Genomic DNA, 15139 nt, shown 5'->3' with positions numbered 1-15139 from the left:
TTATTTACGTTGCTGGAAGAAAATGTGCATCGGCCGGGAATCGAACCCGGGCCTCCCGCGTGGCAGGCGAGAATTCTACCACTGAACCACCGATGCTTAGAAGAAAATAGTAAGATATTAATATATAATTATAAGTTTTGTACTTAAACCATTTTATGTCGAATTACTTATGAAAAACCAGGAAAAACAAACCTAAGTTGAAAAAAAGGAAAAATTAAAGAACTTGAAGCCAGAGTGTGGTTTCATCCTGAGCCAAATGGACAAAAATGGAATATTATAATAGAAATATGGCCTCACTGATTTCAAGCCACGGACAAAAATTTACATGTAGACACAGCGATCTGTGGGTGTCAAGAAAAGATTGTCAAGAAAAGATTATTTGAACCAGTAGGCCTACGCAACAAAAAAAAAACTGAAGACAAAATGAGGCAGCTTGTTTGAGGCAGTGGATAAGAGTTAGCAGCTACAATAACGTAAACTTGAACAAAGGGACAAATAAACTTTTTCTATATACACTGAAGAAAAGAATAATTGTAATAATGTAGATGTAATAGTTGATTTAGCCTTGCAACTCCATTCTTTATTACTAGTGCAAAGAAAATGTGCATGAACCGGTTATAATTTGAGGATAACTATTGTAGAGAGAGAGAGAGAGAGAGAGAGAGAGAGAGAGAGAGAGAGAGAGAGAGAGAGAGAGAGAGAGAGAGAGAGAGGTACCATAATAAACCACGTGCAAGAGAACAGGATAGAACATTACAAGTTTTCTCCCCGCATACTTTCCCTCCAGTAACATGCAGGCAGGAAATAAGAATGAAAAACAACATATGCCGTCTTGCCTTGTAGAAATCGAAGTGAGATATTGATTAATCTTTTTATATTTAGCAATTTTTTTATCGTTTTGTGAATCATGCCTCAGTCTCCTCATTATATCATATTCTTAATTAACAACACCAAAGAGAGGAGGAGGAGGAGGAGGAGGAGGAGGAGGAGGAGGAGGAAAAAAAAAAAATACAAAGAAGGAACAAACAGAAGCAGGCCTAGTGGGAGGAGGAGGAGGAGGAGGAGGAGGAGGCGGCATCTCGTTAAAAGTAGTGTCATCTGTGTGGTATTGAAGCTTTTACATAACAGCTCTCTCTCTCTCTCTCTCTCTCTCTCTCTCTCTCTCTCTCTCTCTCTCTCTCTCTCTCTCAAGCCCCTTACTGTGCACACATTCCCGCATGCGAAAAAAAAAGGTAGGAAATAAATAAATGGTGACGCTAACAAACAGCCTCCCCTCCCGTTTTTCTTTCATTCCATTTGCAGAAGACTTTTATGCGGCTATTAGTGTCTGGATGGCCGCGCGCTGGAGGTTTATTGTGTCCACCGGCAATGAGCCACTAGTGTCGTCTGCTGATTAAAGCTTGGATTAGTTTTTATAATCCCGAAGTGGAGATGGGAAGTACCGAAGTAGTAGTAGACAGTAGTAGCAGTAGTAGCAGTAGTAGTAGTGGTGGTGGTGAGAGTAGTAGCAATAGTAGTAGTAGTGGTGGTATCTTCAGCGCCACCACACACACACACACACACACACACACCTTCCTCCTTTGGCAAAACAAAATTAATTAAATTAGTTCCGCGTATAAGGGATCGAGCTTAATTAACAATGATGATCTCGCACAGGTGGCAGGCAGGTGGAACTCTCAGGTATCACAGGAGGGAGGTGGAGGGGTGGAGGGGAGGTGGAGAAGGAACAGGTAGAGGGAGTCACGCTTGCTTCATTATTGGCGTTGGATAGAGAGAATAATGCAATGAAGAATAGCAAAAATTGAAGCGTTTTGTGATCTCTTTTTTTGTGTGTGTGCGTGGAAAGTGTTGATGTGTAAACAAATGTAGATAGATAGATACATACATACATACATACATACATACATACATACAAACACACATACATGCATACATATTTAGGTAGATACGTAGATATAGATAGATAGATGTAGATAGATAGATAAATAGATAAAATGTCTCCTTTACCCCAGAAATTCCCGTGAAAAACCCATATAGTATAAATAAATAAATAAAAAAAAAAGATAGACAAATAAATCACCACATTTGGATAGACAGATAAATAGAGAGACAGATAAACAGTTAGATAGATAAACAAATAGATAAATAAAACACGTATGGATGAACGTGAATGAATGGAGCAACAAGTAGGTAAATAGGTACAAAAAACAGGAATAACCAGACTTGCTGATAGACGAAAAGAACGAGTAGAGATAAATAGACAAATAGGTAGACAATTAGATAGATAAATCAGACAAACCCTCTAATTTTGTGGTATGGTCGAGTCAGGTGAGGGGAGGTTAGGTTAGGTTGGGTCGAAGTAGTGAGCGTGTGAAAAACAGAGAAAGTGAGAATAGAAAATAATCACGAAGGGAAGCAGTGAACGAGTGAACGCGAAAGTATAAGGTAATAAATGGAGATGAATGAGGAGGCGGTCTGGTGAAGGATAAGTGTATTAAATAAATTAGAGAGAATTAAAGCGAGGGAAAAGAAATGAGTGCACTGACGAATCAAGAGAGAGAGAGAGAGAGAGAGAGGAACAAAAAACCCACGAGTAAGTTCAAAGTTTGCGAGCGAGAAGTATTGAAGCGTTGAAGAAAGGATTTTGAATCTTTTTTTTTTAACTCTGGGAGGGGGGCAGAGAATCAAACTTAGGGCGTCGTCAGGTCTCAGGTCTCAGGTGTCATCGAAGTGCCAGCCCACCACCAGTCCCGCCGCCCTTCAGACAAAGGCCAATTACTCAGCACTAATTGTTTCCCGGCTTGTAACAATGGTTGCGTTCAAACAATCGCCTCGTGTTTCTTTCGAGCGAGTGCAAAGCTGATGGTTCGTTTTCTGTGTTCTTCGATCCCCGGGGGCACTGCGAGGGACCTGTGAGGCTGGCGTGGCGGGGCGAGGGCGGGCGGAGGTTGTTATACATTTATCTCTCTCAAACAGCAGGCGCATCTAGGCCGTACCATGACGCATCGCCGAATAAATTAAACTCCGCGAGAAGCAAAATTTCGAAGTGCAACAAGGCAAGGCGGGAGAAGGAGGAGGAAGAGGGGGAGGAGCAGGGGAAAGAGAGGGAGGAGCAAGAGGAGGAAGAGTGGGAAGAGCAGGAGGATAGGGAGGTGAGGAGAGGAGGGTGTGGTGAGTGGGGGTGTTAAAGATAACTTGCAGATGACTTATGGTTCTGGGCATTTTTCACGGGAAACTGTAATTGAGAATTTACGATAACGTTATATTACTGCCGTGACCGATCCTTGGAGAGAGAGAGAGAGAGAGAGAGAGAGAGAGAGAGAGAGAGAGAGAGAGAGAGAGTGAGGAAGAGAAAGATCCTGTGAAGTACGAGTAACAAGCAACAATTAGCACCAGTAACAAAATGATAAGTGAAATTGAACTAAGATAAGAAAAAGTGTGCTGGAAAAAAAAAGAAAATGGACGAAAAAAAAAAGATTGAAGGAAAGAGAACAAAAAATTAATAAACGTGCAGTGAATTAATTTGTGCAGTTTTATTCTCAAAGTGCATCGAGAAGTGTTATCAAAGATTCACATTAATGCTTCTAAAACCTTCATGCCGGGATTAACTGACTGGAAAAAATGAGAACTTAGTCACTGAACCTTTTGATAATGTGTGTGTGTGTGTGTGTGTGTGTGTGTGTGTGTGTGTGTGTGTGTGTGTGCTCAACTCGCAACTACAATGTAAAAAATCCTTATCCAAAATGGCATAGTGACTTTACTCAAATTTCATCCTCTCTTTAAGAATTTCATAAAAAAAAACATCAGAGACTTCGTAAACATGAATGAAATATGGCTTCCTCTCTCTCTCTCTCTCTCTCTCTCTCTCTCTCTCTCTCTCTCTCTCTCTCTCTCTCTCAAGCATCTTTTTATATATAAACACATCACGTGACACAAATAAAAAAATACATAACATTCAAACACCACAAAACAAGAAAAAAACAAGGAAAATATAAACAAAACAGACAAAAAAAAAAAAAAGAAACCAGTGTTATTTAGAAACGTCCCTCCGTCAGCGCTCACTTTTCAAGGTTAGGGACGAGGTAGGGATAAGCTTCCGTGTCACGTCGCTTCAGATTCTTACCCTGACGGCGATAACAGGGAGGCAGGGCGGTTAAGGGCCATTAGAGATGATATACTAGCGAGGGCCGTAGCCAGGACCGATGTCTCTCCGGGGAACAACTGCCTCTGGGTAATCTGAAGCGTCGACATACAGCGTCATTAGCCTTGTGTGTTTTAAGAGGCTAGGCGCTGATGAGGAGCTGTCTGACGAAGGAGAAGGAAGCTGCTACCGTTTTCTTTGCTGTGTTGAGTGTTGTGAGTGTTTTTTTTTTCCCCTTCTTAAAGGTGTGTTATTGTTATACTGTGGGCCATCAGTGTTCTAAGGGCCAAAGACTAATGAGGAACGCCTGACGGAGGACGTGTATGTTGTTGTTTTCTTTGTAGTGTTGGTTGAGGTATTGAAGAGGTGGTGCTGTTATTTGGTGTGTGTGTGTGTGTGTGTGTGTGTGTGGTGCAGGAATCACGCGTGGAAGTATCAGTTACCTGTCGCTAATTACACTTCACCAGGTAGTTCCCATTAATCCTTAAATGGCTAATTGTTGAAATGATTTACGTTATCCTCCTCCTCTTCCTCCTCCTCCTCCTCCTCCTCCTCCTCCTCCTCCTCCTCCTCCTCCTCCTCCTCCTCCTCCTCCTCCTCTTCCTCATTTCCATACTTAACTTTGTTTCCTAAATTTTGTCAAGTGTTCACTGCTGAGTTACATTCAATGAAGAGAAATGACTTTATGGTAATATTATTGATAACTTTAAAGACCTTTAAGAGTTTCGATAATTTTTACGTTATTCTTAGTGGTTTAAGTTAATAAGATTCCTGTTAAGTATTAACCAGTACCTTGACGCGTTTCTACATTGATTATGCTTGCTATTTGGCGATTTTGTACAGCTTCAGAAACTCATGTGGGGATTTAAAATAGTGAAGACTGTTGCCATTAATCTTGTGACCACCTTAGAGCCTTCCTAATGTCAATAAAATGGTCTAATCATACATAAATTTCAAGGTAAAATTGTGTCCCATTACTGAAGGGATTAATAACGTGTGTCTGTCTGTCCGTCTGTCTGTCTGTCTGTCTGTCTGTCTGTCTCTGTATGTCTGTCTGTCTGTCCGTCTCTGTCTATCTGTCTGTCTGTCTTTTTGTCTATGTATATGTATGATTTGCCTTCCTGTCTGTCTGTCTGTCACTCTGTCTTTCTGTCCGTCTCTGTCTATCTGTCTGTCTGTCTTTTTTGTCTATGTACATATATGTATGATTTGCCTTCCTGTCTGTCTGTCTGTTTGTCTGTCTGTTCGTCTCTGCCTGTCTGTCTGTCTGTCTTTTTTTGTCTATGTATATGTATGATTTGGCTTCCTCACCCCTTCTTTCCCCCTTCGTTTCCCCTCTCATTTCTTATAATCATAATCCATAATCCATCTTTAGAGGGAGACACGCCCCTTCTCCCGCCCCCCGCCCTTCACCCTCGTCAGTTACATTGCCCGCCGCCTCACGCCTCCTGAACACAAAACACACTAATTACGTAAAGCAGCTTTGGATTTAGACTAATTAGAATCGAATGCAAATGATCGTAGCAATAGCGAATTGGCTTTTTTCTTTTACGTGAGAATATAGAAAATTTGAAAGGCTAAGTTATCGGTTCGACTCTATTTAGTAAGTTTTAAGCTTGAATTGAGCTTCCTGAACACCATAATCAGGCTTCGAATACAGTGAAACGAAGCTTAGGCATCAAGGCAGAGGCAAGTGCGTGACATTCTTGAAGGTTCAATCTGAGAGAGAGAGAGAGAGAGAGAGAGAGAGAGAGAGAGAGTACATGAACTCAATAAGGAAATCTAAAGAAAGGGCAATGAAACTTCAAGGCAAAGATCCGAAGCTTCAAAAATACAGCCGGTGGAAACATCAGCTGATAATCATCCACTTGTCCTTCTTTTATCCGAGAGAGAAAAAGAAGAAAAAGTACATACAACAAATAAGAAAAACTGAAAGAAAAAGGCAATGAAACTTCAAGGCAAAGATCCGAAGCTTCAAAAACACACAGGCCGTGGAAACATCAGCTGGTAATCATTAACTTGTCCTTCATTTATCCGAGAGAGAAAAAGAAGAGAAGTACTTACAACAAATAAGAAAAACTGAAAGAAAAAGGCAATGAAACTTCAAGGCAAAGATCCGAAGCTTCACAAACACAGCCGGTGAAAAACTTGTCCTTCATTTATCCCCCGAGCACCAAGAGAGAGAGAGAGAGAGAAAAAAAAAAGAGTAAATATATGAACCTAATAAGAAAAACAAAGAAAAGACAACGAAACTTCAAGGCAAGGATCCGAAGCTTCAAAAGTTCAGCCGGTGGAAACATCAGCCAGTAATCATCCACTTGTCCTTCATTTATCCCCCGAGCACCAATTTCCTGTATTACGAATCTGCCATTTCCAATTCATTAGGATACCAATTAGTGGGTCGCGTTGCTTCGTTCCCTAATCTACGCTAAATGCCTTCACTTGTGTTATTGGACACCGCGCGCCCACTCAGGCAAAGCTTTCTTGCTGAACACATTACATTGTCCATTCTATATTTTGACATTAAGGCGATTAACCGGGAATAAGTATAATGATGTATACCTGAGAGAGAGAGAGAGAGAGAGAGAGAGAGAGAGAGAGAGAGAGAGAGAGCATAACCTACCTACAACCACTACTCCCTCGAAAAAATATAATGAGACTTAGAGAGAGAGAGAGAGAGAGAGAGAGAGAGAGAGAGAGAGAGAGAGAGAGAGAGAGAGAGCATAACCTAACCTACAAAAAAAGAAAAAAACACGAAAACTGAGATATAACTAGACTGACAGACAGACAGACAGACAGATGAACTTAAATACAAATAAGAAGACAGAAGTAAAAAATTAAAAAAAAAGTAAAAATAAAAAGGAAAATAAAGGAAGAGCGAAAAGAAAAGAAAGGAAGATCAAACAATAGAAAACTTGGAATGAAAGACTTTGATGTTTTTTATTATTATTTTCATTTTCGTTTATTTTATTTCCGTTCCAAGTTGTCTTTAATCCTTCCGAGCTAAGGCTGTTATTTTACCGTGTGTGTGTGTGTGTGTGTGTGTGTGTGTGTGTGTGTGTGTGTGTGTGTGTGTGTGTGTGTGTGTGTGTGTGTGTGTACGGCATTCTAATCTTTCACCATTCACAGCAGTTCCTTTCCTTCATCACTCATCTAACCCCCCTTCTCTCTCTCTCTCTCTCTCTCTCTCTCTCTCTCTCTCTCTCTCTCTCTCTCTCTCTCTCTGCTATCATTACCCACTTTCAAGCCTGTGTCAAAACCTCAAGATACGATGAGATCCAATTTAAGATGCTGAGCTCCGTGTCACTCACTTATGGGGAAGGAAGGTCGGGGTGAGCTGGGCAAGGAAGTGAAGCTCCTCCCGGGGCTAAGAAGGCTGGAGGAGACTTGAGGCCCTTGAACGTGGAAACAAAGGCAATGTATGGAAGGCAAGGTTCTCATAAGCTAGTGCAAGGTTTGAGGTGTTCAGAAGATGCAGAGAGAGAGAGAGAGAGAGAGAGAGAGAGAGAGAGAGAGAGAGAGAGAGGAGAGGGAGAGAGAGAGAGATCAGATTGTAAAGAAAGTTGAATTACCCCCAAATTTTAGGTGAAAGAAAGGAATGATGGAAGTGAAATTGTTGGCATGAGAAGATATTTGTCATGGCGAATGAGAAATTAAGATTGCTGATGAGAGAGAGAGAGAGAGAGAGAGAGAGAGAGAGAGAGAGAGAGAGAGAGAGAGAGATAAGACAAAGAAGCATACAAACACACAGACATACAGGCGTACAGGTGAACATCTCCATACTCTGACGCAGGGAAGGATGGAGGAGAAAGGGAGTAATTGTCACCGTCACACCACGCTGGCTGTGTTACGTACGGAGTGTTACGTTGTCTTTGTGACGTCACGAGGCGGCGACTTTCACTCTATAGAAGAACTTACTGCACTGGGGAAAGCGAGAGAGAGAGAGAGAGAGAGAGAGAGAGAGAGAGAGAGAGAGAGAGAGTGAAAAAGTACTGTCACAGCAAAGGAGAGAGAGAGAGAGAGAGAGAGAGAGAGAGAGAGAGAGAGAGAGAGAGAGAGAGAGAGAGAGAGAGAGAGAGAGAGAGAGAGTTATATGTAGTAGTGTGTGAAAAACTACCATCACAGCAAAGAAACACACACACACACACACACACACACACACACACACACACACACACACACACACACACACACACACACACACACACACCTTTCACTTTCACTTTTCTTGGCGGTAGCGTTGCGGGCCGGCGGAGTTAGCAATCCTTCCCTCAACACAGTACAACAACTCAGTCAAGACACAGCATCTCCTCACTCACGTTCCTCTCACCTGTTACTCTTTACCTGTTTCCCTCGAAGTCACGCGTCACTCTTACCTGTTGCTTCCACCGCCTTGTGTGTGACTGCCGAGTGGTGAAAGAAAGAGAAACACTGTTCGATCTGGAGACTGTGTTATTGTCGGGTCTGGAAACGATGTGACTTGATTGATGTTTTGCAATTAGTTGTCTGTGTTATGGTTCGTTGACTTGATTCGTGTGCAAGGTTGTTTTAAAGATTCCAGCGTCACATCTGGACTATTTTCATGTGAGTTAGTGATGTCATCGGAGTTTTCAAGGTTTTTGTTCTCTGATCTTCATGAATCGAGTGATGTATTAACTGGAATTCCACACTGTCACTGAGAGAGAGAGAGAGAGAGAGAGAGAGAGAAAAAAAGAAACTCACGTGGACCCGTATAATTATTTCCGTGGCCTTGGTTCTTATGGGTAACAAAACTTTTAATCGATTCAATACCATGACACGTCTTCATTTTTATTCTGGTTACTATTTGGCGATTTTATACAGCTTAACAAACTAACATGGGATTAAAATAGTGAAGATTCTAGACCTTTAACTTTCTGACCTCCGTAGAACCTTGGTAGCGTAAATGAAGTCGTCTAACCGCACCCATAAACACGTGGTAAAGTGGTAAAGTATTAAAGTGGGTAAGAATTCAACTCTTGGACACGCATGTTGTCATACAAAGAAGGAAATTTTCTGTCTCCCAGCACTTGCCGCCACTCTGTTGCCCAATGTTGTGTCAGACGGGATGGGACAATAACGCGAACCTTTCCTGCGCTGCTCCGCCACTGCATTCCAAAGGTTCTGGTCGAGGTGACGCTGCATTTTAAAGGACATAATTTTTCTATTGTTCTAGTGACAGATTAACAAGGTTCCTGGTTCATTAACAGGAGCAACACTCGTGAGAACCTTGCTAATCATCTCTGTGACATTTGAAAACAGTCGTGGTGAGGGTAAAAGCACTTCAGATTACGTCCTCTGGCGGCAAACACTGAAGTCTCCCATCAGTCTGAGGCGGAAAGGAAACGTGTGTGTGTGGGCGCGTGTGCATTGTGTATGTGTGTGCGTGTGCGTGTGTGTCGTCTTGTGTGTACAGCAAGAGAAACTAAATTACACTCAAATGCAACTCATGGTGTTCAAATGTGATAAGGTGGAAGTGTGTTATCCTTCCCCCAACTTCTGCTCCTCACATTCCTCATCTTGTTGCTGCTTGTGAATCTCCTCCCTGCCGCCTCTCCGGACCACCTCGCCATGGGTTCTCTATACAGTAAGGCCAAAGCACAATTCCTCATATGAATTCTCGACGCTAAAATCAGTGTAAGAATTTTTATAAGCGTCTACGAGAGTAAAGGTGTGGAAGTGATTTTGTGATGTCTAGCTAGTGTTGTGAAGGCAAGGAGTGTCTTAAGGTCGCTAGTGCTAATGGAAAGGTATGTTAGTTACTAGTGAAAGGCTTAATCAAAGGTCAATTCACTCATCTTAGCGCCTTTTTACCTGTTATCACCCTAAAAAGTAAGAAAAAGATGTTGCCTGTATTTTTTTTTTTATTGTGCGTGTTTCAGCAGTGGTTTGTTTAATGTTCTCGACAGTGGTGAGAAAGTTAAGGGGTTGGTACAATGGTGTGTTTATGGGACAATTGTGACGGTGAGATAAGTGACATTATTTTTTTTCTCATTGTGCGTGTTTCAGCAGTGGTTTGTTTAATGTTCTCGACAGCGGTGAGAAAGTTAAGGGGTTGGTACAATGGTGTGTTTATGGGACAATCTGACGGTCTCTAAGTGACATTAAAGACGCTCTCTCTCTCTCTCTCTCTCTCTCTCTCTCTCTCTCTCTCTCTCTCTCTGCACATGTGATTGTGTTTCAGTACGTATGCATGTGTGTGTGTTTGTATGTATGTGTATAGTATGTTTATGTATGTATGTCTGTTCTTAGGTGTGGGTAAGTTGTGATTTATGTTCAGTTACTCATGTATGTATATGTATGGTGGTATGTGTCCAAGTATGCAAGTGTATGCATTTGGATATGGCATGTTAGGTTTAAGCATATATACTATTAATCCCTTTGATACTGAGACGCATTTTTACCATGATCTTTGGGTATGATTGGACGATTTTACTGACATAAAGAAGAGTCTATGGAGGTCAGAGGATTAATGGTCACAGTCTTCACTATTTTAATCCCCCACATAAGTTTCTGAAGCTGTATAAAATCACCAAATAGTAAACAAAATGAATATGGAAACACGTCATGGTACTGAAGGGGTTAAGTATGTATGTATGATTTAAAGGTATTTTTATTATGATTCGTATTTGTGAGCTCTGCATTCGGTGAAACATTTGCGTAACACTCACAAAACACCCCAAAAATACCCAAAACATCCACAAACATCTCTAAAACACACCCAACACCTCAAAACACACCCAAAACACACCTAACACCCCAAAACACACACAACTACTCCCTAAAACACACCCAACACCCCAAAACACACCCAAAACACCCCAAAACACACCCAAACACCCCAAAACACACCCAAGTACTAAACACACCCAAACACCCCAAACACCCCAAAACACACCCAAACACCCCAAACACACCCAAACACACCCCCAACTACTCCCAAACACCCCAAAACACACCCAAAGCACACCCAAACACTCCAAAACACTCCAAAACACATCCAACTACTACCAAGACACACCCAAACACACCCAAACACTCCCAAAACACCCCCAAAACACCCCAAAACACACCCAACTACTTCCAAACACACTCAAAACACCCCCAAAACACACCCAAAACACACCCAAAACACACCCAAAACACACCCAAAACACACCCAAACACTCCCAAAACACACCCAAACACCACAAAACACACCCAACTACTTCCAAAACACACCCAAAACACCCCAAAACTACTTCCAAACACTCAAAACACACCCTAGACTCACCGAAGCTGGCTCATCACACCCTATGACCTTCAAATCTATGGGGTGGAACGCTGTATTTCTGTTCTCAATGCAACTGTTCAGGTCTGTATAAAAGCTTCGGCTGAACGGACCTGCTGGGCTTACCACTGTCAGTATTCATTGTATAAATTATATATCTTGTCAACTAAGAGGCAAATAAAGATACCAGTTTAAATGATCAATCTCTCTCTCTCTCTCTCTCTCTCTCTCTCTCTCTCTCTCTCTCTCTCTCTCTCTGTCTCTCTTATTTTTTTTCTTTCTTTTCTTTCTTTCTTTCTTTCTTTCTTTCTTTCTTTCTTTCTTTCTTTCTTTCTTTCTTTCTCTCTCTCTCTCTCTCTCTCTCTCTCTCTCTCTCTCTCTCTCTCTCTCTCTCTCTCTCTCTCTCTCTCCTCCTCCTCCTCCTCCTCCTCCTCCTCCTCCTCCTCCTCCTTCCCTTCCCTTCCTTCCTTCCCTTCCCCTCCCTCCCTTCCCTCCCCTCCTCTTCCCTCCCTTTCCTTCCCTTCCCTCCCTTCCCTTCCCCTCCCTTCCCTTCCCTTCCTCCATTATCTCTCTCTCTCTCTCTCTCTCTCTCTCTCTCTCTCTGAATCAGGGGTGTGCATGGCGGCGGCGGCGGCGGCGGTGGTGGTGGTGGTGGTGGTAACTCTCATCCCAGGCACAGAAGGGCGATTTAATGTGGATTTCTCAAACATCACGCAGCCGGAGCAGATGGAGGAGGTGCGCAGCTTTCAAGTGGAGTCCCTGCTGGCTGTCCCCTCCACCACCACCTTCACGCTCTTCCTCAATGCGCAGGCCAGGGAAGTGAGTGGTTGGGATTGTTTGCTTGTCTTTAGTACGTTTCTCTTGTTTTTCTGTTTTTTTTCTCCTTTTGGTTTGTATTTTTTTTATTTCCTTATTTTTTTCTTTGTTTTCTCTTTTCCTTTCTTTTTTTCTTCTTTTTCCTTCGTTTCTCTGTTTCTCTTGTTTTTCTGTTTTTTTTCTCCTTTTGGTTTGTATTTTTTATTTCCTTATTTTTTTCTTTGTTTTCTCTTTTTCTTCCTTTTTTTCTTTTTCCTTCGTTTCTCTGACTGTTTCTCTGTTTAGTATCTTTTTTTCTTATTTCTTCTCGATTTTGGTTTGTATTTTTTATTTCCTTGTTTTTTTCTTTGTTTTTCTCTTTTCCTTCCTTTTTATCCTTTTTCCTTCGTTTTTGTTTGTTTGTCTTTAGTGCGATTTCTCTTATTTTTTCTCCTTTTGGTTTGTATTTTTTTGTTTTCCTTGTTCCTTTTGTTTTCCTTCGTTTTTGTGTTTACTGTTTGTTTGTCTTTAGTGCGATTTCTCTTATTTTTCTCCCTTTTGGTTTGTATTTTTTTGTTTTCCTTGTTCTCTGTCATTGTTTTTCTCTTTTTCTTCCTTTTTTCTTCTTTTTCCTTCGTTTTTTTGACTGTTTAGTATCTTTTTCTTATGTTTTTTCTTCTTTTTGTTTTTTTGTTTTGTTTTTCTTTGTTTTTTCTTAATTTCTCTTTTCTTTCTTTTTCTGACACTTTCTCTCTGTTTATTATATTTTCTCTTATTTTTCCTCCTTTTGTTTGTATTTTCTTTTCTCTGGTTTGTATTTCTTGTTTTTTTTTTGTTTTCTTTCTTTATTTTCTCTTTTTCTTTCTTTTTTTCTTACTTTCTCTGTCTTTCTTGTCTTTGCTCTAATTTTTCCTCGTCTTGGTTTGTCGTTTCTTTTCTTTCTCTTCTTTCTTTCTTCTGTGTCTTTTTTCTTTATTTCTTCCTTTTTTTCCTCTCCTTTTTTGGTTTGTGTCATTTTGTTTTCTTTCTTTTTTTTCTTTCTTTTTTCTTTCTTCTTTTTATTTTTAGTATTTTTCTTCCTTATGATTTGTGTTGTTTTCTTTTTTTTCTCTTCTCTTTCTTTTTTTCTGTTTCTTTCTCTGCTCCTTTTACTGTGTTTTTGTTTTGTTTTCTTTTATTTTCTTGTGTTTCTCTTTGTTTCCTCCTTTTTTCCCTCCTTTTCTTTTTTCTTTTTCTTTTTCTTTTCTTTCTCTTTGTCTGTTTCCGTCTTTATTACTTTTTGCTTCCTTTTTCCTTTTTTATTCATATTTCCTTTGTTTCCTCTTTTCTTTCTTTCTTTTTTCTGTTTCTCTGTCTTTAATATTTTAGCTAATTATTTTCCTCCTTTTTTTTATTTGTATTTTATTCTCTTTTCTTTTCTTTCTCTTATTTGTTTGGTGTTATTTTCTCTGTTCTCTCTTTAGCACGTTTATTCTTTCTTTTTATTATTCTTTCATTTTATTTTTATTTTTTCTTTCTCTCTGTCTCTCATTTGGTATCTTCCTGTCTCTCTTTAGTTCGTTTGTTCTTTCTTTTTCTTCTTCATTTTGTTATATATTTTCTTCTTTTTTCTCTTTCTCTCTGTCTCTCATTTGTTGGTATCTTCTCCATCTTGTTTTCCTTTTTATTCTCTTTTTGTCTTGTTTGCCATTTTTCTCTTTTTCTTTCGTTTGTTTTATTTTCTTTAATTTTCCTTTAATCATCTTCCTCTCTCTCTCTCTCTCTCTCTCTCTCTCTCGGGCTTCTTATTTTCTCATCTTTTCCATTTCCTTTTTTTTTTCTTGCTTTTTTTTTTGCTATTTTATCTTTTATTTTTATGTATCTTTTTATTTGTTCATTTAAAGTTTTGTCTTCTTATTTTTTTTTGCAAGTTTGATTTGTATCTATCGTTAAGTCTGCGTCATTGTTTAGTGTTCACAAGTATATGTATTTGTATGTCTTTGATTCACACACACACACACACACACACACACACACACACACACACACACACACACACACACACACACACACACACACACACACACACACACACACTCTCTCTCTCTCTCTCTCTCTCTCTCTCTCTCTCTCTCTCTCTCTCAGTGCATCAGATTACATGCCGATCATTCATTCCTCATCGTCTGTGTTGAAGCGATATTCTCTGTGTGACCTGAATGGCTAAGCGATGTGTGTGTGTGTGTGTGTGTGTGTGTGTGTGTGTGTGTGCGTGTGTGGGCGTGTGCGTGCGTGCGTGTCTGTCTGTCTATCTCTATCGCTTCCGGTTACATTACATTGGTTAGTCGAGAGAAAATATTACCTCTTAGGCGACACTAACTCACGTTTCACCTTTTTTCCCTTCTCACTGTCTGTCTTTTTTTTTTTTTTGCTTCCGGCGCGGCAGGGGCTGATGCCATGGCTGGGTGGCGGCGAGAGTGCAGCTGACAAGCCCGAACAGCAGCAGGAACAGGAAGAAAACACTCAACAGCAACAGCAGCAGCAAGAAGAACAACGGATAACAGAACGAAAAGAAAAACAACAGCCTGATAAAGGAAAAAAGAACAGCAACAGCAAGAACAACAACAAGAGTTACCTATTCACAACATCACAGCAGGTGTTCCTCAGGTAGGCCTTTGTGTTACACCTGGACTAATTTAAAGCACGTGTGACAATGAGACGGTACGTAACTTTAGAGCCACATTAACCCAGCGCTGCTCCCGTCAATGAACCTTCCCCAAGACAATACTCATTAACTTTGTGTACTTTAATGATGTGACGTGTGACGGGAATAGACGCAAGGTAGCATTGTATGTCCCCTTACAGTCTCCTTTCATCTCATCTGCCTACTCTAATTTTGCCTGCTGTATTTTATCTCCCCTCTCATTTAGTCTCCTTTT

The 15139-nt window shown here is 40.6% G+C and overlaps 1 protein-coding gene and 1 non-coding gene across 3 annotated transcripts in view; one reads left to right on the top strand and one right to left on the bottom strand.

Annotated features, from left to right (window-relative positions):
• Nucleotides 1-25: 25 nt before the first annotated feature.
• Trnag-gcc lies at nt 26-96 on the bottom strand. The gene has a single exon. It is a non-coding gene; the product is annotated as a tRNA-Gly (tRNA).
• An 8759-nt stretch (nt 97-8855) lies between these two features.
• LOC123512031 overlaps nt 8856-15139 on the top strand; it is a 19604-nt gene continuing 13320 nt past the window's right edge. Inside the window, exons 1-3 of one of the 2 annotated variants that reach the window (XM_045268178.1) lie at nt 8856-9746; nt 12040-12248; nt 14647-14867. The gene's annotated coding sequence lies outside the window, so the exon portion shown is untranslated. The remainder of the gene's footprint in view (nt 9747-12039; nt 12249-14646; nt 14868-15139) is intronic. The other variant, XM_045268177.1, reaches the window with a different exon arrangement.

This window comes from Portunus trituberculatus, chromosome 32, assembly GCF_017591435.1.
Source record: "Portunus trituberculatus isolate SZX2019 chromosome 32, ASM1759143v1, whole genome shotgun sequence".
In the NCBI taxonomy this organism is placed as follows: Eukaryota; Metazoa; Arthropoda; class Malacostraca; order Decapoda; family Portunidae; genus Portunus; species Portunus trituberculatus.
Note: the sequence above shows the minus strand (reverse complement) of the source record. Positions and strands in the feature narration are given on the sequence as shown.